General features: G+C 40.7%; 1 protein-coding gene across 1 annotated transcript in view; it reads right to left on the bottom strand.

Moving 5' to 3' along the window:
• The window catches only part of GRIN2A (glutamate ionotropic receptor NMDA type subunit 2A), a gene marked incomplete at both ends in the record, with an annotated part of 364,935 nt that overhangs the window by 121,215 nt on the left and 219,029 nt on the right, over window positions 1–24,691 (bottom strand). The window lies entirely within an intron of this gene.

The following is a 24,691-nucleotide window of genomic DNA, read 5'->3' as shown; positions in this document are numbered from 1 at the left end:
CTTGTTTTGTATTGTATTTTTAGTGCCGAACAGAGTGCCTGGCACATGGCTGGTGCTAAAATAGATAGGCGCAGAGTGAATTAAAGAATGAATTGCTATTGCTAGCAATTGTTGGGATCAAAGCCTGCCTCTGCTATTCCCCAGCTGTGCCACTTGGGGTCATATATTTAAAATTCTCTGAGCTTCCACTTCCTTCTTTGTAAAAACAGATCAGGTTAAACCGTATGAAGTAACCATGATGGTTTCATGTGGTTTAACCTAACAGATCCCGCACTCCCGGGTGTGTGGGTGGAATTAGCAATAGTGCACATAAAATGTCCGGCCCAATGCCTGGTACACAGCTGTTGCTTAAATAGTAGTTAACCTTTACATAAAGTTTCCATGTATTTTTTTTTTCCACCCTGTCATATTTCCTAACACCCCACCCCAAATGCAACCTCATCCTTTTAAAGCCGGGCTTATTGCGGCCATTCTGGGTACTCATTGCCAGGATCCTTCTTTCTTTTTGTCAAAGGCCAACCATATATGGGCTGCATAAGCTCTTTCAACTATTACTTAAAGTGTCTCATTCCTCCAGATTTCTATTTTCTCTCTTTTGCCTCGTAAGTCTCCTTTAACTTTCCAAATCTGATTATTCACAATGTTCTCTAGACATATTATTATTCACTATTTCCCTTCAGACTATAATTCTCTTACTGTTTCATAAATGCCACCAGAACCCATTCAGTGTGTCTCAATTTTCAGTTAATTTCCCATCTGCTTTGCTATTTCTCATGTTCCCCAGGCCTTTTCCTGAATCGCACTAGCCCTTAAATGCCTCCTCAAACTGCTTTAGTGTCACCATTTTTTTCATTTGTCATTTAATTTACATGTTTTTGGAAACAGAGTCACTGTTTTCTTTACCCTTTTTCAGTTCTCAAGACACTCTCATTTTTACAAAATAGTTTGGCGCTTTCCGTCTTCCTCTTGGTGGTTTGAAATCCCTTCCACTTTGATGAGTTTCTCAGCACCCTCTCATCCTCCATTAACCATTCCCTTTTGGGCACAAATCCTCTCTTTAGAGCAAACTCACGGTTTTTCGACTCCCAACTCCTGCACCACACCTTCCCCGAATACGCCCTCACACCATTTCTTTTCAGCAAGTCTCTTAATGAGTGTACTTTCCTCTTTGCCCCGGTTCTTAACTTCATATACTCATTGGTGGTTTCTCATTTCCCCTGAATGATTACCAAAGGCATGACCGAAGAGCTGAGACTTAAATGTCAGGACAGAAATGTAATAACTCCAACACATAGATCTGCATAATCCAGGCCAGCATAATTCAAAACGGACTCAGAAACTGCAGCATAATGAAAAAGAAGAAGAAGAAAAAAAAACCCAAAACAAAACTGGGTTAAAAAAAGAGAGGGGAGTATTTACTCTTTCTCAAATTCCATTGTGGCCAATTAAAAAATGATAATAATAATGTTAGTTGTCTTGGCTAAGCAATACTAATTAAAAAAAATTAGAACAGGAGTGGTAAGCTCCAAAAAGGCAGAGATCTGTCTTTTGATCACTGCGATTCTAAAACACCTAAAAGAGTGTCCTGCAGTACAAGCTTAAAAGTATTTGTTGAATAACCGAACAAATGAATGAGCAGGCATAGGTTGCTGGGAACTTGCTTATTCAACGTTTATTTCCTGTGCAACAACTGTAGAGAAGCAATTCTGCAAGACGACTGTTTAGTTTAGGAATCAGAAAGCCTGGGTTAGCATGCAGTTCTGTGGCTCCCAGTCCCAAGTAAGTCTCCTAAATTCTCAGGGCATCCATTTCCTCTTCTGTAAAAGTCAAGTTATGATAGCCACATCTCTGTGTAATTATAGGGATCACATTAGATGACATTTAATGAGAGAGGTATGTAATGTGACCAGCAGAGTGTTGGCACATAATGGTGTCTGGTAAATGATGACAGTGGGGGTAGTAGTAGGTGTCGCGGTTTCACATATTTATCTTTTTTCCTTCTAAAATTTGAAATTAAAAGGCTTTCTCTTAGATGCTCGAGGATCATTTTGACTGCTAATCCCAGTTTTCCAAGGGAGGCAATGAACCCTGTAGGCCCCTACCCCAAGCTAATCTGATTACTCAGAGCCCCAGGTACCCCTGGACCAGGCTATGGTGCAAGAGTGCTGACCCAGGTGCCAGCCTGCCCTTCATGACTCCTGGGCTTCCCATCTCTGCTTGGTGAGCACACCTGAGCCAAAGGTGACTTTCTGAGGACATGCCCCACCAACTATCTTTTGTAATACAATTTCTAAGTTTAAAACATGGAGTAAGTTAGGGCAAAGCTTTCTCTGTAAGTGTGACCATTCTATCTACCCCATCACTAGACAACATGCTTGACCCATTTGGCCAAAGGTTTGCAGTGGGAACAGGATCTATAGTAGGATCTAAGATGCATGCCCTAATTCTACTTTATCAGGAATTATTGGAAGCCTGAGTGTCCATTAATAAAGCAGTTCTCAGGATCTCTTGCTCCTTATATGTGTGGTTTTTTCAGGAACATGATGGGGGATGTGGAAATTCTTGAAATTCTGGATAGTGTTTTGTAACACTATCAAAATAGTACCGAACGTATCACCATGAACCTCTAATGGCTCTGCCTCACCTAACCATTTGGAACTGGCTGGCACAGGGGTCAATGGATTCATCCCCTGCAATGAGCATCTATTCCAAGAGAGCTGGAAAAAAGTAGGCAACATGACAAGCAGTTTCTATGAACTCCCTGGATCACCTGTGTCTATGCTATCAAATTATTCAGGATCTCAAACAGGCAGATGTACATGGATGTTGACTCCTCACCTTCCCCAAATGTGCAGAATGAGATGGTGTGAATCAATTCAAAGTGCAACTTTATCCAAGAATCACTGGGTATCCCCCCATCCTGGAACCTTAGGCCCCCATGAGAAGAGGGGATTTGTCTATCTTGTTCTTGGCTGTTCCCCCTTTCCAGAACCTGGAACAGTGCCTGGCAGAGAGAAGCTGTTCAGTACATATTTACTGAGGGAAGGAAAAGTCTCAGGTCTCTATCGTATTCTCTAGCCCTCTGACAATGAGCCCCACTTTCTCTATCTGTTCAGAGCGTGTTCACCTGTGCTCGGTGGGTCTCTGGGGACCCGAAGAGGTAACAAAGGCAGAGGAGAAAGGCTGGGGCCCAGGAGATGGCAGACCGTGGGGCTTCTCAGCCTCCATAATCATGTGAGCCAATCTCTCGTAGTAAATGTCTTTCTCTATATAAATATCTTACTACTTCTGTTTCTCTGGAGAACCCTGACTAATACAACCTGATACTACCATCTGCCAGAGGAACTGTGAAAATAAAACACAAATCTGCAGTGAATACGATGCAAAGGGGTCCCCCCTGCGTTATTCATAACCTGCACAACTGTATCACCTCTGCCGGGTTACAAAGTACTTGAGGACAAGAGTACATAACTCAGTACTTTGAACTCTAGGAACATTGTCAGGTAGAGAGAAGAGCAGATTAGGGATTTGCAAGCTAGAGTTGAGTTTTAAACCCTCCATTATTGGCGCTGTGCCTTTAAGCAAATCATCCAACTCCTCTGAGTCTCACCTCACTCCTATGTCAATGGGGTAAAACACCACTGTCTTAGTCTGCTCAGGCTGCTGTCACAAAACACCATAGATTAGGTGACTTAAACAACAGGCACTTATTTTTCACAGTTCTGGAGACTGGAAGTCCTAGGTCACGCCTGGGCAGATTTGAATCCTGGTGAGGATTCTCTTCCTGGTTTACACACTATCTTGCTCTGTTCTCACATGGCCAAAGAGTCAGATCTCTAGTCTCTTCCTCTTTTTTAAGGACACTAATTCCATCATGAGGGCCCCACCCTCACGACCTCATCTAACCATAACAACTTCCTGAAGACCTCACCTCCAAATAACATCACACTGGGAATTAGAGCTTTAGCATGTGAATTTTGGGAGAATGCAAACATTCAGTACGTAACAACCACACAGCGTTAATGAGAAGTTTTACGGTGCTAGGCCTAAGAGGTAGGATTGACATCTGTAAGTAGTATGAACAACTATCTCAGTCTTCCCAGAACTGAGGGATTTCCCGGGGCATGGAACATTCAGTGCTAAAACCAAGATCATAAGTTATGGACCATAACTTAAGAGTTTGGTCCAGTAAGCAACACCTCAAAAGCACATCTATCGAAAGGCCTCCAATTCATTTCTTATCAAACACATCCTCAATTCAAATAAATATTAGTTGAGTACCTATACTATATGCCAGCAACATGCAGGAGATAAAATGGTAAGTAAAAAACTTGTGGTCCTTCCCTTGAAGTCACTTACAGTTTAGGGAGAAAGCAGGTTTTATACAATAATTCCAATAAATGGTAATATATTTGCAACTAAATTCACTGATGCTATAGGAACATTAGCAGGGGGACCTAATCTATCAGAATACTGATTAGTCTTCCATTGCTCCATTTCTACTTGCTTTTTTTCTGGGCAAACACCAAGTTGAGCTCTTGGAAGGAATCAAAAACTCTCATGCTTTCAAGGTATGAGACAGGACAGATAACATCAAGGGCTGAAACGGACCAGATACAAGATTATAGAGAATGATGAAAACCCCAGCTAAAGGCATTCAGTAAATTAATTTTAGAATAATACTGTAAATGAAATGTAGCATATCTACTAACCACTCATTTGAACTCTCTGTTCTAAATTCAAACTTAGGAATATTCATATTCCTTCCTCCAGCAAAAACCCTGCTTCCTTCTATGCCCATATAGCTCACAAGATTGCATCCCTTGGACCTAATGGAACTTAAAAGTTTTTGCACAGCAAAGGAAACCATAAACAAGATGAAAAGACAACCCTCAGAATGGGAGCAAATATTTGCAAATGAAGCAACTGACAAGGGATTAATCTCCAAAATATACAAACAGCTCATGCAGCTCAATAACAAAAAAACAAACAACCCAATCAAAAGATGCACATAAGACCTAAATAGACATTTCTCCAGAGAAGACATACAGGTGGCCAACAAACGCATGAAAAGATGCTCAACATCACTAATCATTAGAGAAATGCAAATCAAAACTACAATGAGGTATCACCTCACACCAGTTAGAATGACCGTCATTAAAACATCTACAAACAATAAATGCTGGAGAGGATGTGGAGAAAAGGGAACCCTCTTACACTGTTGGTGGGAATGTAAATTGATACAGCCACTGTGGAGAACAGTATGGAGGTTCCTTAAGAAACTAAAAATAGAACTATCATATGACCCAAAAATCCCTCTCCTGGGCATATACTCAGACAAAACTATAATTCGAAAAGATACATGCACCCTTATGTTCATAGCAGCACTATTTACAATAGCCAGGACATGGAAGCAACCTAAATGTCCATCAACATAGGAATGGATAAAGAAGATGTGGTACATATATACAATGGAATATTACTCAGCCATAAAAAGGAATGTAATTGGGTAATTTGTAGAGACGTGGATGGACCTAGAGACTGTCATACAGAGTGAAGTAAGTCAGAAAGAGAAAAACAGGTATCGTATATTAACACATATATGTGGAATTTAAAAAATGGTACAGATGAACTTACTTGCAAAGCAGAAATAGAGACATAGAGAACAGACATATGGATACCAAGGGGGGAAGGAGGGGTGGGATGGATTGGAAGATTGGGATTGACATATATACACTACTATGTATAAAATAGATAACTATTGAGAACAGACTGTATAGCACAGGGAACTCTACTCATTGCTCTTTGGTGACCTAAATGGGAAGGAAATCAAGGAAGAAGGGATATATGTATATGTGTCGCTGATTCACTTTGCTGTACAGCAGAAACTAACACAACATTGTAAAGCAACTACACTCCAATAAAAAAAAAAGATTGCACCTTTGTAGGTGGCTTACTGACACACAATAAGTTCCCTTATTTGGAAAAGCAGCAACTCCCCCCCCCCCCCCCCCGCCCACTATATACACCAGAACATCTATTCTTCTCCTCTCCTTTGGCCATAAAAAATAGATCTGGTGGGAGAGGGAAGTGCACCTCTCCCAAGCTGCAACCATCAGATTCTCTTTTCTGGAATTTGAAACGTGATGGTTGAGACAGAGACCAGAAATTATTTGATCGGGACAAAGGTGATAGTAAATTTCCTTCATCAGTAAATGTTGCCTCACCTTCTGACCTTTCCAAACCTTGGCTGCTTAATATTTACTTCGATTTTTCAAGATACCCCAGTAAAGTCCCAATGTGTTGTCTATCATTCCTCGTTCATTACCTCCTTTTGTTTAATTGAGCTAGTCAGAGTTAATTTGTTACTTACTACCTAAATACTTTAAATAATACATTTTACCTGGGCTGTTAAAAGATCTTACCCGGTCTCTAGACTCGCTGTATAGCATCCCTTACACTCATTTGAAGCCTGCCTGCCAGGTAAATGTTCCTAAACCTCAGTTCCGATGATATACACCTCTGCTCAAAAGCTTGAAATGGCTCCCTAATGTCCAGAGCTAAAATCCATGCTCCTTAGCCAACTTTAACTTTCAACCTTACTTTCTAAAACTGCTCTTTACATACCTTGCACTGGAGCAGACCCAAACACTTATGGTGTCCTTGTGATTTCCCACTTCTTGGCTATTTGTTCCTACATTTTCTTCCACTGGGAAAACAGTAAAAGCTGATGTTTCTTGCTATGACCATTTCTTGCTGATAGATTTTCCCCTACCTGGCCAATAGGAGTATCACTGGCCACAGTGATTGGTTCAGGGATGGGCACATGACTCAACCTCATCCAATCAGAATCCTTCTCTGGGAATATTCTGTTGCAGCTGGAGAGAATACTGCCTCTCTTGACTTAAGGAAATACCGTGACAAAAGTATGTGAACCCACACCTATTTAAATGTGCTCTTTCCCATCTCAATGGGATGAAACAGTGAGCCATAACAGAGAGACACATGAGAGAGAAAGGGAAAAAGAGTGAAAGAGAGAGAGAGAGAGGGGTTTGAAGACATCATTTGCACCTGGATCAAGATATAACAGATAAGACGTACACCCCATATATGCCTTTCCAGTAGAATAGACCAATACATCCTTTTGTTTTTGTTTTGTTTTTTAACTTAATGAGAATTGGTTTTCTATAATTTAATATCATAAAAGTCTCAATGAATACAAAGATTTTTCTCCCCTGAATATTCATATATTCAGACTCCCCAAAACTGAGCACAGAGTTCACCTCTTTCCAAAATGTTCACTGAGCTTGCAGCCTCAGCTCCCTCCTTGGAACTCTCATCACTTCCTCTGCAGCTCCCTTTCTACCTTGTTGCAGAGTTTTTCACACACTTACAAATCATCTCCTTTGCTGGAGGGTAAACTCCCCCAGGGATCATGGGCCTTGTCTGAGTTGGTGCCACACGCCCTGCACCCTGAGCACAGCGTCCAGCGTATGGTAGGTGATCAGAAACCATTTGCTGAATGAACAGGATCAGATTTTCATCTGGCCAGAGCTGGAGGCCTCAGCAGCACAGAGAATGTCCTGAGGTGCTGGATGACACCTCAGAACCATCAGGACAGAGTTAAGTATGTCCTGGCCTAAACAGCAGTCTAAATGCTCCCCAGTCTCATAATGAAACTTGAAGGCCCTGTGTAAATTCAGCAGTAATAATGTTTCACATCCTGCCATGGATTTCTGGTGTGGAAATCTGCCCCCCAGAAGACTCAGATCCGCAATCCCGCCCTGCCCTGATAGTCCTATCTTCTCCCATAACTGCTAGATTGCTTTCTTGATGGGAAAGAAAATAATGTAATTATTTTCTAGAGAGCAAAGAAGAACTGCTATGTCAATGATGGCTGGGTTTTTTAAATAAATAATAGAAAGAATAAAGCTCTTTTTTTTTTATAACTCCTCTTCTTATTTGTTTACCACATCGCTTTAAAGGATTAATTTTACAACTATGGGGAAATAATTGTGGGGACAGTAGGAAGAAGAAAGAGATGAAACAAAAGAGTAGTAAGGAGAAAAAGAAGGAAGAGAAGTTAGAAAGAAGGAAAAGTGGGGGGGAAGGGAGAGAAAGGTAGACAGGGAAAGGAGTGGAGAGAGAAGCCTGGGAAAAGGAGGGATGATATTTTCTCCCACTTGAATAATAAAACAAAATGGAGTCTGAAGCAGAGCAGGGCCCTTCAGGAAAGCTGGAAAGCACTCTGTGGGAGGAGATCCTCACAGCAGTAGGATGAGCAAGAGAGAGGGAAAGAGAGAGAGGCAAGATGGAGGGCGTCCAGAGCTGGTCGCGCAGCAAGCAGGAAGGGGACCAGCGGGAAGAGGTCCCATGTTGTGGTCTGGCACCGAGCCCTCCCTGGTGACACTGGAAAAGTAGGTCAGTTTCAGAGCTGGCTGGGGAATGAATGGTCAGCCAGGAACAGTGGTGGGAAGTGCGGATGCTGAGTGAGAGGTTGACCTACGCACAGGACCTGGGAGATGGGGCACCTCCCTAGCGCAACGGGAAGAATGAAAGCCAATTCTAGACAGCACCATCCAATAGACTTTTCCCAAGGATAGAAATTCATACATCTGTGATGTCCGTTACGGTAGCAGCTCGTCACCTAGGGCTACTGAGCTCTTGAAATGCGGAGAGTGTGACTGAATTTTCCATTTTATTTTATTTTAATGAATTTAAATTTAAATAGCCACATATGGCTACTGGCTGCCATGTTGGACAGCTCGAGTCTGAAAGCCGTGTGGATCACATTCAAGAAGGAACTGATTGCCAAGAGGAACAAAAAGGCTGTTTTGTGAAATGTCATAAGTGTACGTTTCAGGTGGCACACAGATTCGTTTCGATGGTGCATGGGTTAACTTTATTTGTAGGATTAAATTTGTTTATTTTAATATATATTTGAAAGTGGAACTAGCATATCAGACACATTATTTCATAGATATCATTGCTTAGGAAGAAACTATAGTGAAATTTTATCTCTAAAAATGTAAATCAATGTAAATAAAAAGTACTATGTGAAAAATATCACAGTGGGTTTAGAGTTATGAAAAAAGTAATAAACATATTCATATAAATGGAATCATATGGTGTGTGGCCTTTTGGGTCTGGCTTTTTTCACTTAGCATCATGTCTTCAAGGTTCATCCATGTTGGAGCATGTATCGGCATTTCATTCCTTTATGGCTGAATATTATTCCATTCTATGGATATACAGATTAAGCTTATCCATTCATCTGTTGAGGGACATTTGTTTACACCTTTTGGTTATCGTGAGTAGTGGTGCTATCGACATTCACGTACGAGTTTTTGTTTGAATATCGTTTTTAATTCTTTGGGGTATATAACTACGAGAGGAATTGTTTGGGGTAATGAAAAAGATAGAGGAACTAGTTATCTGTGGAACCACTATCTGGAACTAGACAGTAGTGATGTTTGAACAACACTGTGAATGTACTTATTACCACTGAATTGTACAGTTTAAAATGATCAATCTTATGTTATATGTATTTTAACATGATAAAAAACTGGTTTTAAAAAAGTAACAAAGAAAATAAGTAGTTGGCTGAAAAAAGACTGAGCTAATTCAAAAGATACAATAAGTAGTCTGAATTGGGATATGAGGTTTATCAGAGATCCCAGAGTTTTTTAGATCTAAGCTTCCATCCAAGAATCATTTCTACAACCACTCTGGCAGAAAGGTCAGCCTAGACACCAAAAGCACAAGAATAAATAAGTGGGACTGCATCAAACAAAAAGCTTCTTCACAGCAAAAAAAAAAAAAAAAAAAAAGATCAACAAAATGAAGAGGCAACCTATGGAATGGGAGAAAAATCTTTGAAAACTATATACCAGATAAGGGGTTAATATCAAAAAAAATAAGAAACTCACACAGCTCAACAGCAAAAAGACTAATAATCTGATTTGTAAATGGGCAAAGGACTTGAATAGATGTTTTTCCAAAGAAGACAAACGGTCAACAGGTACATGAAAAGATGCTCAACATCACTAATCATCAGGGAAATGCAAATCAAAACCACAAAGAGATACCACCTCACACCTGTTAGAATGGCTATTATCAAAAAGGCAAAAAAGACAAGAGATAACAAGTGTTGGCAATGATGTGGAGAAAGGGAACACTGGTGCACTGTTGATGGGAATGTAAATTGGTACAACAATCCCACTTCTGGATTAAATCCTAAGGAAAAAGGATCTGGAAGAGGTATCTGCACTCCCATCTTCTTTGCAGCATTATTCACAACAGCCAAGACATGGAAACAAACTAAGTGTCCATCTACAGATGAGTGGATTTTTTTTAACGTGAAATTTAAACACACACACACACACACACACACAAAACGCACGCACAATGGAATATTATTCAGTCATAAAGAAGAAGGAAATTCTACCATTTGTGACAATATGGATGGCCCTTGGGGTATTATGCTAAGTGAATTAAGCCAGACAGAGAAAGACAAATATCGTTATGATATCACTTACACGTGTAACCTAAAGAAAACCAAGCCCATAGATACAGAGAACAGACTGGTAGTTGTCAGAGGCATGTGGTGGGGAGTGGCCAAAATGGGTGAAGGGGTCAAAAGGTACAAATTTCCAGTTATAAGATAAATAAGTTATGAGGATATAATGTGCAGCACAATGACTATAGTTAACAATACTGTAGTATATTTGAAAGTTGCTAAGAGGTAAATCCTAAACATTCTCATCACAAGAAGAAAAATTTCATAACTATGTATGGTGGCAGACATTAACTAGACTTATTATGGTGATCATTTTGCAATATATACAAACATCGGATCCTTTCGTTGTACACCTGAAACTAACACAATGTAATATGTCAATTACACCTTAATTAAAATAATACTCATCTCATGCGGAGTCTTAAAGAGCAATGCACAGAAAGCACTTCCTACAGATCCTGAAACATAGTAACTGAAGAATAAACATTAGTTATCACCGGTATTAACAGGCACAATGAAAGGGGGGATCTGAGCCAAGGGACAAAGTTTACTGAATTCCACACCTACAGGGCAGCAATGGCTGTAGGTGGAACATTCAGCACAAGTGGGTAGAACATTCTAAGGCAAAGAAATCAATGGACCAAATGGTCTCCACGTAGAAGGGTTTTAAGGTTATTTATCTAAACTGACAGAACGGCCTGCCTTCACACTTGACCCCAGCACACTGCCGAACCCCTTCCTGACAGACAGCTGCCCAACTGTTGGGCGGGTCCCAGTGTCTGAGTGCTACCTCCCCACTTCCTAGGAGGGTCCCTTTCACCGACAGCTCCAAATAAGTGTTTAGCAAAGACTTCCTTCCACTGAACCAGAATTATTTCCTTGGGACTTCAACCTGCTGGCTCTAATTCTCCACTGTAAGCAAAGGAGACTAAAAAAACTTTAAAACTCTGAAGACAAGTACTATTGTGTCCCCCTTGAAAGTCCCTTCCGGGGATTCTTCAGCCATTGCTCATGTATATTAGACACAGACTCCTTTCCATTCAAAAGCACACCTGTAGATTCTTCTCTCTTTTCTCCAGACAGAATGTGGGATTTTCGGAATATGTTCAGAAGGAGATCCTATCCCAGGAAGCTTTGTGTAAAGATTGATAGGCATTCACTACAATGAGGTAGGCAATCCTGTATTTCAAGTCAAAGAAGTAATCGAAACCAGTTTCTTTATGTTTCCCCTCTACCTGGGAATTATTAACGATGGTATGAAATTGGGAGTTCAACGTGTGCCAGGCCCAGTGCTGCGTGCTGAACGTTAAGTCACTGCATTTCACACCCCAACGAAGCAGCTAATACAGTCAGTCAAGAGGGTGTTCACACGTTTCAGAAACTGGGTCTCATATCCCATAAAGGAGCTCTGTTCTACGCTTCATTTGCACTTCACTCATAAAAACGCTCTTTGGTAAGAACTATTTGATGTACAGGGTTCCTTTGTTTTAGCTTTGCCTTTAACTAAGAGGTTACATTTGCATTTCCCATCTCAGTCCTCAAAGCCTGCTGAACCTGTGGAAGGCAGATCACATCCGTGTGGGCTTGAAGTTTGAGAAAACATTTTCTCCATCTCCTCTCTGGGAGGGCTACTGTATTTCATCCATTGGGGTCCTTTCTACTTGCAGCTGATTTTCAAAAGAAAAAAAGAAAGGAAAAAAATTACACAAATCCATTCTGTGGGGGCATTGGAACCAAGTGTGTGGAAACAATTCAGAACAGAGGCTCCTGAGAATCTATGATTTATAAGAAAAGTAGAAAATCGTTCTTAGTCCAAAAGATAATGCACTTCCAATATTAATGTAATAACAGAGACTAATTTCTTCCAGCTGAAGTAGAGCCAGGAATCAAAAATGCCAAATCATCATTTAAAAATGGCAAATTTTAGTATTTCTCTCCTTGACAGAAACACCTAGAAAGAAAATAAAACTTTACAGAACTGCCAGTTTCCAACATGCTGGCAGCCAAGCCCAGCGGATGCACCGACAAGAAAGGCAGACCTAAACCAGCACAGCAGGGGCACCACGTGGCACATGGACAGCCTGCCACCATACTGGTTTCTATTTCAGACAACAGAATTGTCCAACACTGTCTAGTGGAGCTAACTCACCTAGCTGTGTGGCTGACAGGTCTGCACCTGCGTTCAACATCAGATCTGGCTTCTGAGCAGCACAGTCTAACCCAGTCCCCACCATGGTAAACCACAGTAGAACCTCTTCCCCACCTACACTCTCAGCAACAAGCTCCAGCGCACACGATCAGCTGTGGCACAGAAGTTACGTTCACTGAAGACGTATAAACGGGCCCAGAGCGAAAGGAGCTGGAGCCTAAGGGGCTTTCGGATCCAAAGCTGAGGGAGGAGCCTGTGAACTGAACTTGCCGTGAATGCCGTATTAGCCCCATCACCTGGATCTGTCAGTAGCAGTCAGATCAGCCCCCAAAGATGCAAAGCCTCAATTGGAAGCTGAAGCACCACACTGTAAAGGCAGCTAAGCAGCAGGACAGCCAACAGCGGCATTTCCCACATGCAGGGAGGTGCATATGTTTCCATTTATTTGCATCCTATTGACTATGCAGAATTCTTAAGAAGGCCAGTGGAAGAAGCTGAAACTGACAGCAAAACACGAGTCAGGAAAATAGGAATCAACTGGTTAAGAAACATATCAAAATTGGGAAGCTGGAACGGAGTCTACTATCCTTAATAACAGCAACACCCTTCCTTAGGAAGAATAGCATGGACCCAGGCAACCATCCAAACACTCTGATTAAAGTAGAAAATACACATGAACAAATTTTTCTATGATGGCAGCTTTACAGTCTGATCATTTTTCAAGGCAACTGCTCCAATTACTTGCTTGTCTTTGCCTATGTGGTAAGAGACAGCATCCTAAAACTTTCACTTTTTTCTTTTTTTTTACCAGGAGTCACAGCAGAAGTGTGCTCAATGCGACAAATTTGTGTGACTCCTATAAAACAGAAGGATGTCATCACTAGAGGCAACTTAAGTGGTGATGACAAGTACTGGATTTGGAGTTAAACTGTTAGGGTTTGTGGACTCTCCCTGCAACTTTCTGGTTAGGTAAACTGGGGTAAGTGGTTACTTCACCTCTTTGAGCCTCAACTTCCTCATCTGCTAAATGGAGATAATAACAGCACCTACTTCATGAAGTTGTTGTGAGGGTTAAATTGGTTGATAAACAGAAAGAACCTAGCACAGTGTCGGAGAACTAGTTATTAATCAACATCTCCACTTCCCCTCTGAGACTGCTGAGAGAGGTAGAAGAGCATCACATCTTCCAAACCTCAGCTACCTTTATATTCTGGATCTGGGAGGCAAAAGAATTAGGTCAATGGCTTAGTGTGATGTGATTATATCACATCACCTCTATGAGCTTTATTATCCTTATCTGTTAAATGAGAATAATCTCATGTGACTCATAGGACTGTTATGAAGATTAAAGGACATTTTGTATTTGAATCTAAAAAGGTCTATACAATACTATTGTAGTAACTATTCATTATGTCCATGTTGAAGGGGGACCAAGCAAAATGATGGTCCTATTAGCCACAGATCCTCCCACAGAGACCAAAGCTTCATGGCAAGTCCTTGGAAAAAGAAAAATGGAATGTTACATTGAGGAGCCACCCAGCTTCTCACGGGGACAAAGAGGTTGAGACTAGGAGCCCTTCATACACCCTAAATTTGCAGGCGTTTATAAATGGAGGTTTCTCTCATTCTTCCCTTATTTTCATCACCTCCTGGTGGAAAGGAAGGTTCTAAGGTGAAGCCATTCAGGACAAAAAGGCGCAACTTTAAGAGCTGCTGCCATAGCAGGACAAGAGCAATGTGCCTTCCGCCATGTGGATTAACAGAGACACCTAGTGTTCCAGGGAGAGCCGGCCCGTGACGCCAACTCTGACCAGGGGATGGCTCAAGTCAACAAGCACTGTCCACCCCCAGCTCTTCTTCCATCAGCGTCCCTTTTGCAATATCATGAAGGTGGTTCTCCCTCCCCCACATGTCTCATATGGAAGCTCTTCAAATATCTCCTCCAGCTTTAACAGGACAGGGATGGGGTTGGTGAGATAATGTTCGAAATGATTCTCTTCTGGAGGATTAAGTCATTGATGTGAGGAGGTGATCAGCATCCCTTGGACAGCCACTGCTCGCTCCATGGTCTTTCTTGCCCTTCGAATCCTCAATGGCCTGTTCTTCAAGGGCGGTGTGACCTAGTGGTCAGAAAGACCTGAAACTGAGTCCACCAGGATACCATTTTTTTCTCATTTCCATATAAACTTCAAAGTCTTTCCCATCTCAGGCACTTGGCACACTCTGTTCATGTCTTTGCCTGGCATGACTTCCCCTGGCTCTTTGCATGTCTAGTTCTTCATCCTCCACGAGATTCATGCTCTCTGCACGCCTTGATGTTTTCCATCTCAGTGTCTACTATCTTTCCTCCTCAGCGGCCATAATGTAGTGTAATCATTTTATTCATAATCATTTATAAATATTTTTGTCTACAATAACAGCATTTTGTCTCAATTTTCTCTACACTCCCTATTAGACTGCAACCTCATGAAGACTGGGACCATACTCTTGTATTTACTGGTGTATCCCCGGCAGGGATTGACACTGAACACTAGATAAATGCTTCAAATGAACGGACAAATGCAACTGTGACTCTTGCCCATTAATGATATGACTTTGAAATGCCACCTAACTTTCCTCAGTCCCATTTTTCTCATACATAATATGAGGATCTCACCGCCCTTATAACTAGTTAAGAGCACTGGGACTGGCAGGCACTGCTACTCTTCCACATCAGTTTTAAGATGCCCAACTTTTGCATTTTATCCTTTTTAAAATAAAGATCATTTTATAATCGTTGGAGTCTTAGATTATATAAAATATGGTAACATCTCACTCTTATGTAGGACTCAAGGTCTTCTTATATTAAAAAAAAATCCTCTAGAAAGACATGGTTATGTGGCTCTCTGTGTCTATTTACTGTATAGGAGCAAGTCAGCATCAATACTAATGCATTCTATTCCACAATTTCACCATTGCCTCCCTCTCATTTCCTCTCTAAGGACTGTTCCTCCCCAGTCTATTAGTTAATGAGAATGCCTTCCTAAATTTTTAAAAATCTGTTTTTCTTTCAAAAGCCCTAGGGAGTTAGAATAATGAAACTCACTTCATTATTATATGCAGAGCAATCCTGCCATCTAGGTGGCATTTTTGTTCCACTTTCTTGGTCATTCTGAGAATTATACTATTATACAAGAACTAAAATGTATCATACATCGAGCCAAATGCTTTCCATGCTTTATTTAATTTTCACAGACTCCCCACTCTGAGAACCAGCATTATCTCCATTTTACAGATGACGAAATGAGGTCTAGATGGACTTCGTTACGTGTTCAGTGTCTCACAGCTGATAAGTGGCAGAAAAATCTAGAATTTGATTCCAAATTCTGTGGGATTTATCAGACTGGAATCCTCCAGAGACTACAAACATAAACCAAGCACAAATTATGCCCATCAAGGAGTCTTCTGTATGGAAGTAAAGAGTCATAGTTGTCCGGGTAAAACAATCTGAGATTTTTATTTCTAATATCCCCTTGTTGGTCAAACTCAGCTTTAGAAAGGCAACCACATTAGAGGGTACAATGCCTCAACTATTTAGCATAATATTACGGATTAGCTGCCAAATATGCATATTCATCAAAGTTCTTTTGGTTGTAATTAGCAGAAGCCAACGTGAACCAACTTAAGCCACTAAGGAAGTCTGGTGGTTAATATCTGAAAAGATCAGTGATAGGGTGGACTTCAGGTATGGTTTGATCATGGCTCTGGCTTGTTCTCCATACCATACTTCTCTAGTTCAGGCCCATGTATGAGTCACCATTATTCTCAGCCTGATTTCTTCCATGGTAAAAAACCGGCAGCAGAAATTCCGGGCCTCACATCTGAACAATGACCATACAACAAATAGTCCTAAAGTTCTCTCTGTTAGACCAACTTAGATCACATGTCCATTCCTGAACCAACTGCTATAATGAGATGGATGGGATTTTTTTTTAAATTGGCTGTGGCCAAATAGGACTCACCCACCACAGCCTTCATGATGGGAGAAGAGAGGAATGGAATCCGAGAAATCACCTACGCTCCACACTGAGCAAAGCCTGTTAGTAATAGGAAATGAAATGGCACAGGGCAAAGAAAAAGCAAATGAGGCTCCAGATACAACCTGTGCAAGCTCAGGGGTCACTGCAGCTGTCTACCTCACTCCCCTGCTAAAACTCTCCAGTGGCTTCCCATAACACTTGAAACAAAACCTGAAACCTTCACCATGGCCTAAGATCTTACAGAACTTAGTCTACCTCTATCTCCTTACCCTACCCTATTTTTCCTCCCATCTCATGTCAATACCAACTTGATATTATGTGTTTATTCATTCATTTTTGGTCTCCCCTCTAGAACAGGAGATTTAGGTGGGGAGCCTCTGTCTGTTTGGTTCATCACTGTATGACGCTGTATGACACACATACTGTGGGACTGAGACAGATATTAAGTGTTGCATACATGAAAGGGTAAATGAATAAAAACAAATGCATGTATGCATGAGTGAATGAATGAACAAATGAAAGAATGAGATCCAGGCAATCAGTAGAGGAACATGGGTAACTGATGCCAGGGGATTGTTTTTATTCTCTTTGGTTTTGTTTTCACCTAGTTGGCTGAAGACAAACACTTTCTCCCAGTCCTGTGTTCAGTGCTCAGAGTCTATTTAAGAAATGCTCTGTTTTGAAGGCAGAAGATTTATTAAACTCAAGAACTATGGTTTAGAGACATGCATGATGGCTTCCTCCCCATCTCCTATACTGAGTGGAAGATGTTTGCCAATGGTTTAGCCTTCCTGCATATATGTGATAAGAACACTTAAAAAAATCAAGGCAGGGCTTCCCTGGTGGCGAAGTGGTTAAGAATCTGCCTGCCAGCTCATGCAGCTCAATATTAAAAAAACAAACAACCCAATCCAAAAATGGGCAGAAGACCTAAATAGACATTTCTCCAGAGAAGATATACAGATTACCAACAAACACATGAAAGGGTGCTCAACATCACTAATCACTAGAGAAATGCAAATCAAAACTACAATGAGATACCATCTCACACCAGTCAGAATGGCCACCATCAAAAAATCTAGAAACAATAAATGCTGGAGAGGGTGTGGAGAAAAGGGAACCCTCTTGCACTGTTGGTGGGAATATAAATTGATACAGCCACTATGGTGAACAGTATGGAGGTTTCTTAAAAAACTAAAAATAGAACTACCATACGACCCAGCAATCCCACTCCTGGGCATATACCTGAGAAAACCAAAATTCAAAAAGAGTCATGTACCAAAATGTTCATTGCAGATCTATTTACAATAGCCAGGACATGGAAGCAACCTAAGTGTCCATCGACAGATGAATGGATAAAGAAGAGGTGGCACGTATATACAATGGAATATTACTAAGCCATAAAAAGAAACAAAATTGAGTTATCTGTAGTGAGGTGGATGGACCTAGAGTCTGTCACACAGAGTGAAGTAAGTCAGAAAGAGAAAAAGAAATACCGTATGCTAACACATATATATGGACTCTAAAAAAAAAAATGGTTCTGAAGAACCTAGGGGCAGGACAGGAATAAAGACACAGACGTAGAGAATGGACTTGAGGACACAGGGAGGGGGAAGGGTAAGCTGGGATAAAGTGAGAGCGTGGCATGGACGTATATACACTACCAAATGTAAAATAGATAGCTAGTGGTAAGCAGCCGCATAGCACAGGGAGATCAGCTCAGTGCTTTGTAACCACCTAGAGGGGTGGGATAGGGAGGGAGATGCAAGAGGGAGCAGATATGGGGGTATATGTATATGTATAGCTGATTCACTTTGTTATAAAGCAGAAACTAACACACCGTTGTAAAGCAATTATACTCCAATAAAGACGTTAAGAAAAACCCTTTTGCTTTCCAAAACAAAAAAAAAAAGAATCTGCCTGCCAATGCAGGGGCCACGGGTTCAATCCCTGGTCGTCCAGGAAGATCCCACATGCCACAGAGCTACTAAGCTGGTGCGCCACAACTACTGAGCCTGCGCTCTAGAACCCACAAGCCACAACTACTGAGCCCATGCACCTAGAGCCCGTGCTCCGCAATGAGAAGCCCACACACCGCAACTAAGAGTAGCGCCCACTCGACGCAACTAGAGAAAGCCCGTGCCCAGCAACAAAGACCCAACGCAGCCAAAAATAAATAAATTCATTTTAAAAAATTGGATCCTATTACAAATAAGATTATTTAAAAAAGAAAAATCAAGGCAGATAACCCCATTATGACCTGGCATGCACCCAGTGTCACAATTAAATATTGGCTTCCCTCTTCCTTTCTACCTTTTACTTCCTTCCTTCTGCCTAGTCAGAATTACTGAGATTCCCTTGCTGACATTTTTGCTCAATTCTTTGCATCCAATTAATATTTACTGGCATTCCTCAGGGAGGCACAAAATCTGAAGGGACTCATTCTAGAACTAATTTAAAGAGAGTTGATGACTCTGCAATTGAGCTTTTGACTATTCTCATAAAAATTCTCCCAAGAAAGATCAGCTTCTCCCCTTTGTTCTCCACTTGCTTTATTCTTGGCAATGACAAATATCAATCTCTATGATAATGACAATAATAATAACTGGTATTGATGGTGAGGATATTATTAACATTTTCAGGAAGGTTTTGTGGTTTATAAAATGAAATCCCATGCATCACATTTTTGTGATAAATTTCTAAGAAAAGCAAAATGACTCCCGCCCACAATGGGAGGATCTTTGTACGCACTTTATGACAATGTAAGGCCTCTAAGGTTTCATGAAAGCACACCTAGGATGTCCTCTTTCCCTGAGAGGCCAGAGAATCAGAGGATCAGACGCTGAAGTCAGAGAGGCAATCTTGATCCTGATTCTACCATTAAGTGACACTGGAAAAGTCAATCTTCTCTCTGAGATTTTTTTTTTCTCTAGCAAAAATGGAGTTGTGAGAATACAAGATAATGTGTGTAAAAATTCTTAGATCAGAGCAAGCGCTGTGTTAGCAATTATATGATTCACTCATTCAACACATATTTAAGTGTCTACACTATTCTGCGTACTGGTGTACCAGTAAAATGGACAAAGTCCCTGGAGTTCATTTTCACGATCATCACCACCATCATTATCGCCACCGCCACCACCATCATCATCATTCTCATCACCACATTATTATCATTAATCACAAACGACCTAGAAGGAAAGAGGACTGATTCAGTGGAGCAACACATCTGGGTCTGGGGCAAAGAAAACTTAGGCTTAGCATGTCTTTGCCATTAGCCAGTCTCTCATTAATGAAAAATGAGCCCTGTGTCTTCCAGGCCTCACTTTCCTCATCTGTAATAAAGCATAGAGAATTTACATTTTAATGTTATAACACCAGTTATAATTTGTTACAACTAATAATATATTTTATGAATCTGAGCCATAAAAAAGAAAAATCAGATTTGAACCATAGACTTCATGAGGTTTAGATGATACACTGACATTTTCAGCAACAATCCTTCACAGGTAGCGTGGGTTCCATCAGACTCCCTCGTTTGCTGTTTATTTGACAAATTTCAGGATATTGTAGTAAAGCTGGACACCCCCACCCCCTACCAGAACAAACGTTTTCTTCCAGTTTTAGAGGAACATCTACAAATTAATCCAATCTGATGAGTGGGAACTCTCTTTAGGTAATTCAATAAGTTCTTGCCTTTGGGCAAGCCACTTGGCACAAACAACTCAAATTCTCACCTTAAGTTGAACAGAGAAGTAGATTTATGACCTAGGGCCATAAAAAAAGACCACTTAGTCCCAAAGGTGATCCTTGTAAGTGAGATATCGAAACTTCCTGTCATCACTCATTTGAACATCTACCAGTCTTAAGGTTCATCAAGGTCTTGTTTTGGCAATGCTTATAAATAATGATGATTATGATAAAATAAACACACATCTTATGATAAAACAAACACTGAAAGAGACTATGGAGGTAATATGAATAAGTAGTCCAGGTGGGGACTAAAGTGAACTGGGAAGGACCTTCTTGATCTAAAGGTCATTTCCCATGTCCAGTTGACCATCTCCAGGTAGGAGGAAGGTTCTGGTACAAGATGGCAGCATAGGAGGCTCCCAAACTCACTTCCTCCTATGGGTACACTGAATCTACAGCTATGAAGCAATTCTTTCTGAAAGAAATCCAGAAACTAGCTGAGTGAACTACACATCAAGTGAACAACAAAATACCCACATCCAAATGTGTAGGAAAGGCTGAGACACATTCTCACCATATACTCTACCCCCAGCACAGCAATATACAATCAGGAGGGAACTTACAACTTCCAGCTTCTCCCTGAAGAGTGAAGATTTGGACCCAACATCTAGAGTCCCAACTTTTAAGACTTCCAGATAGGAATGTCGGATTATCATTATCAGCTTTTCATATTTTTCAAGATTAGCTAAACATATAATTTTTTGTGAAATCTTACAAGTTTTACATGTTGGAATTTATTCAATTTTTGAAAACAGTAAAAACATTCAAGTCAAAAAAGCCATACCGCAACTTCAAGTCAACTTGCAAGCTTTTAAAGTAGTGTAGTGGAGTCTAGATCCAAACAAAACTGGATTTGAAGTCTGGCTTTATTTTGTATTAGCTGTATGCCTTTGGTCAAGTTATGTAACTTCTCTAGTCCCCGATTTCCTCACCTGTAATATGAGTTATGATTTATAATTGACCTGCTGGTAATCTATCCAGCATCCATTTCCCTCTTCCTCATTCTTAATAGAAATCACATTTGTTGAGACTTCATGTTTCCTATAAGAATCCATGGGACTTGGAGGAATGGAAGCTCACCCCATCTCAGTTCTAAGAGTAGGTCTGGTTTGGTGTAACTTAATCCTATTTGCCTTCTCAGGGATTGGGTCAGCTGTCCAAAATTAAGCCGGTCAGTACATGGCATTTTCAAAATGGTTATTATTGGCCCAAAGATGGGCACATGACCTAATTTGGCCACGAACAAAGAAGTCATCTGAGATGTTGCTGACAGCAAGCTTAAGGTCATGAAGGAAGCAGTTTGAGAACAAGGACTATACTCCTCAAAGGGCAGAGTCAATCCATATCCTAAGCAGAAAAATACAAAGCCATTTAGAGGTCTCTTTGTGTAGGAAGAGGATTCTTACCAACCTCTAGTATTCTGTAGGCATGAGACACTTTTACAGTTAAAGTATTGTATGTTGTGATAAATTGTGTTTAATTTTCACATAATAAAATACAGAGTATGAAGTTTTTATTATTATTATTATTTTGTTTTGCGGTACGCGGGCCTCTCACTGCTGTGGCCTCTCCTGTTGCGGGGCACAGGCTCCGGACGCGCAGGCTCAGCGGCCATGGCTCATGGGCCCAGCTGCTTCACGGCAAGTGGGATCCTCCCGGACCAGGGCACGAACCCGTGTCCTCTGCATCGGCAGGCGGACTCTCAACCACTGCGCCACCAGGGGAGCCCCGGAGTGTGAAGTTTTTAAAAAATATTTCCGTGAGTTGAATTGTCCTAAATCCCAAATTACAAATGTTTGCATTTCATTAAATTGAAACTAAATTTAATATATGTTTATGATAAGATCTTATATTTGAAGCTGTCATTTAATTACCTAAGCATCCAATAAGAGGATGTTAGATTCTAAACAACCAAAGGGAAGAGTTTAACAGGACAAATTCTTTATTATTATCTAAGAAGAGATAATTATGAAGTTTAGTTGTGTGACTGCATATGGATTTTAAATAAATTATTATGACATTAATTTATCTTGAAAAAAAAAAAGAGCAGAGTCAAGAGATCACAGGGGAAAGAACCAGAACCTTGAGCATACTGCATCTGAAGTCCACCCTGTGTCTAGAATTCCAATCAAATAACTCAATCACATAACTGAATTTAGTTGATTATTACCTGCAGCAAAAACATCCTAATTCATCCTAAGGATAAAAGATAATGTATTTAAAGTGACTGGCACATAGGAGGGACTTAATACATGGTAGGTTGTATCATTAGAGTATTTTAACATTTCCATTACATCCGATTTTAAAATATATATGATTCCAACTTATATCTCCTCCCTTTTCCCCTTTGGTAACCATAAGTTTGTTTTCTATGTCTGTGGGTCTACTTCTATTTTGTAAATAGTTTCATTTGTATCACTTTTTTAGATTCCACATGTAAGTGATATCATATGATATTTGTCTTTCTCTGTCTGACTTACTTCACTTACTATAATAATCTCTAGGTCCATCCAATGTTGCTGCAAATTAAACAACAAGGTCCACTGTATAGCACAGGGAACTATATTCAATATCTTGTAATAAGCTATAATGGAAAAGAATCTGAAAAAGAATATATGTATTTTATATATATATTATATATATAAAACTTAGTCACTTTGCTGTACACCAAAAAAATAACACATCGTGAATCAACTATACTTCTATCTATCTATCTATGCTTCCATAATGTAACTTATGAAACTTGAAGTTTCCCTTCCCCCGCAACACATAATGATGTATTAATTAAATTGTTGAAACTTCCTTTTATTAACAGGGATGGAAATGAAAAGGAAATGAGCACGTGTCTCAGGACAGCTGTCCTCCACTGTGTAGGAAACAGTGATATATGTTTATTCCTTGTGTTTGGATAGGATTTAATCAAATGATGCAAACCCTCAGGAACTGGCTATGGGGATTTGGACAAGAGTATACCAGACATCAGCAGATCAGCCAGTTCATTCACCACACTTTGAGGCCTGTGTAGCAATGTGGCTGGCCTCCCCTGCCCACGCAGAACCCAGTTAGCATCACCAAGCTGACAGTGACTCCTCTGTCCCTGCAATCCATGCCAGGCTTTGAGGCACCAGGAGCCTGCACAGGGGCTCAGTCACACCTGCAGGCAGGCAGCATCTACACGGAGGCAGGAGAAGGGGGGAGCAGGAAAGCAAGAGGACAAAGGCAAAGAACAGGTGGAGAGGCCCGTTCTGGCTGTCTAGCTCCCACCTGGAAGGAATGACAAGGAGGGCTTCTGTCCTACATACGAGGAGGAGGGGTATAGACAGACACCCTTCCAGGAAAGCAAAGGACAGCTTATAAATGAACTGGCACTTCACACCTTGCCATATGCTCCTCTCTTGTGGTGGAAAGGATTTTAACTTGTTTTGTTTCTGCATCAGATGTTTTCCAGATCATGTCAAGAATGAAACAAAAGCAGAGGTTTTTTCCCCCTTCCTGAGTATGACCTCCTCATCTCTTCAGACCCAAAGCTTGGCTTGCCACCTATGTCATGGATCCAGCCCAGTATGGTATTGGTTTCCTTTAACTCAAAGCATTCACTGCTCTGATGATTTGCTTGGCAGTTCATCATGTGATAAAATTTTACTTCTTCCACATATTGGTTAAAACTTCTGGTCAGATTATTTAACTCTCCTAGGTTGCACTAAGCCCAGATAGATTAACAATGCTTGTAGATTATAGATCTTTGGAAGGTCCATAGCCTCCATCATGATGTCTAGCATATAACAGACATTGTACAGACACCCACTAGGCTCCACAACAAAATCAAGGCTGAGAATAGAGAGTCTCCAAGGCGGAAAAGGCAGCGGAAATTCACAGCCCAACTCCTTTCCTCCAGTATTCTCCTTCCCCTCAGGGATTATTTACCAATTAATGTTGAAGTTCCTTAAGGTTGGAACCTGATCACTCTTCTGAGTCTTCATTCTCCCCTAGATGATCTCACCCAATCCTGAGGTTTTAACTGGCATCAGTAAGCTCAAAACCTGTGTGTTAGATTTTCAGCCTGAACTCAGACTCTTTTCTCCAATTGCCTACTTGAGATTTCCACTTGGATGTCTACAAAGTATGTTCAACTGAACATGTCTGAAATTAGACGCTGTTCCTGTCTCACTCTCCCCCAATCTGTTTCTTCTCCAATTTTGTGCAAGGTACCGCCATCTATTCAGCTGTACAAGTGAAGAAGTATTATTGAAT

Source organism: Leucopleurus acutus (assembly GCF_964270905.1).
Source record: "Leucopleurus acutus genome assembly, chromosome: 16".
Classification (NCBI taxonomy): Eukaryota; Metazoa; Chordata; class Mammalia; order Artiodactyla; family Delphinidae; genus Leucopleurus; species Leucopleurus acutus.
The sequence above is the reverse complement of the archived record's forward strand: the minus strand, read 5'-3'. Positions and strand labels throughout refer to the sequence as shown.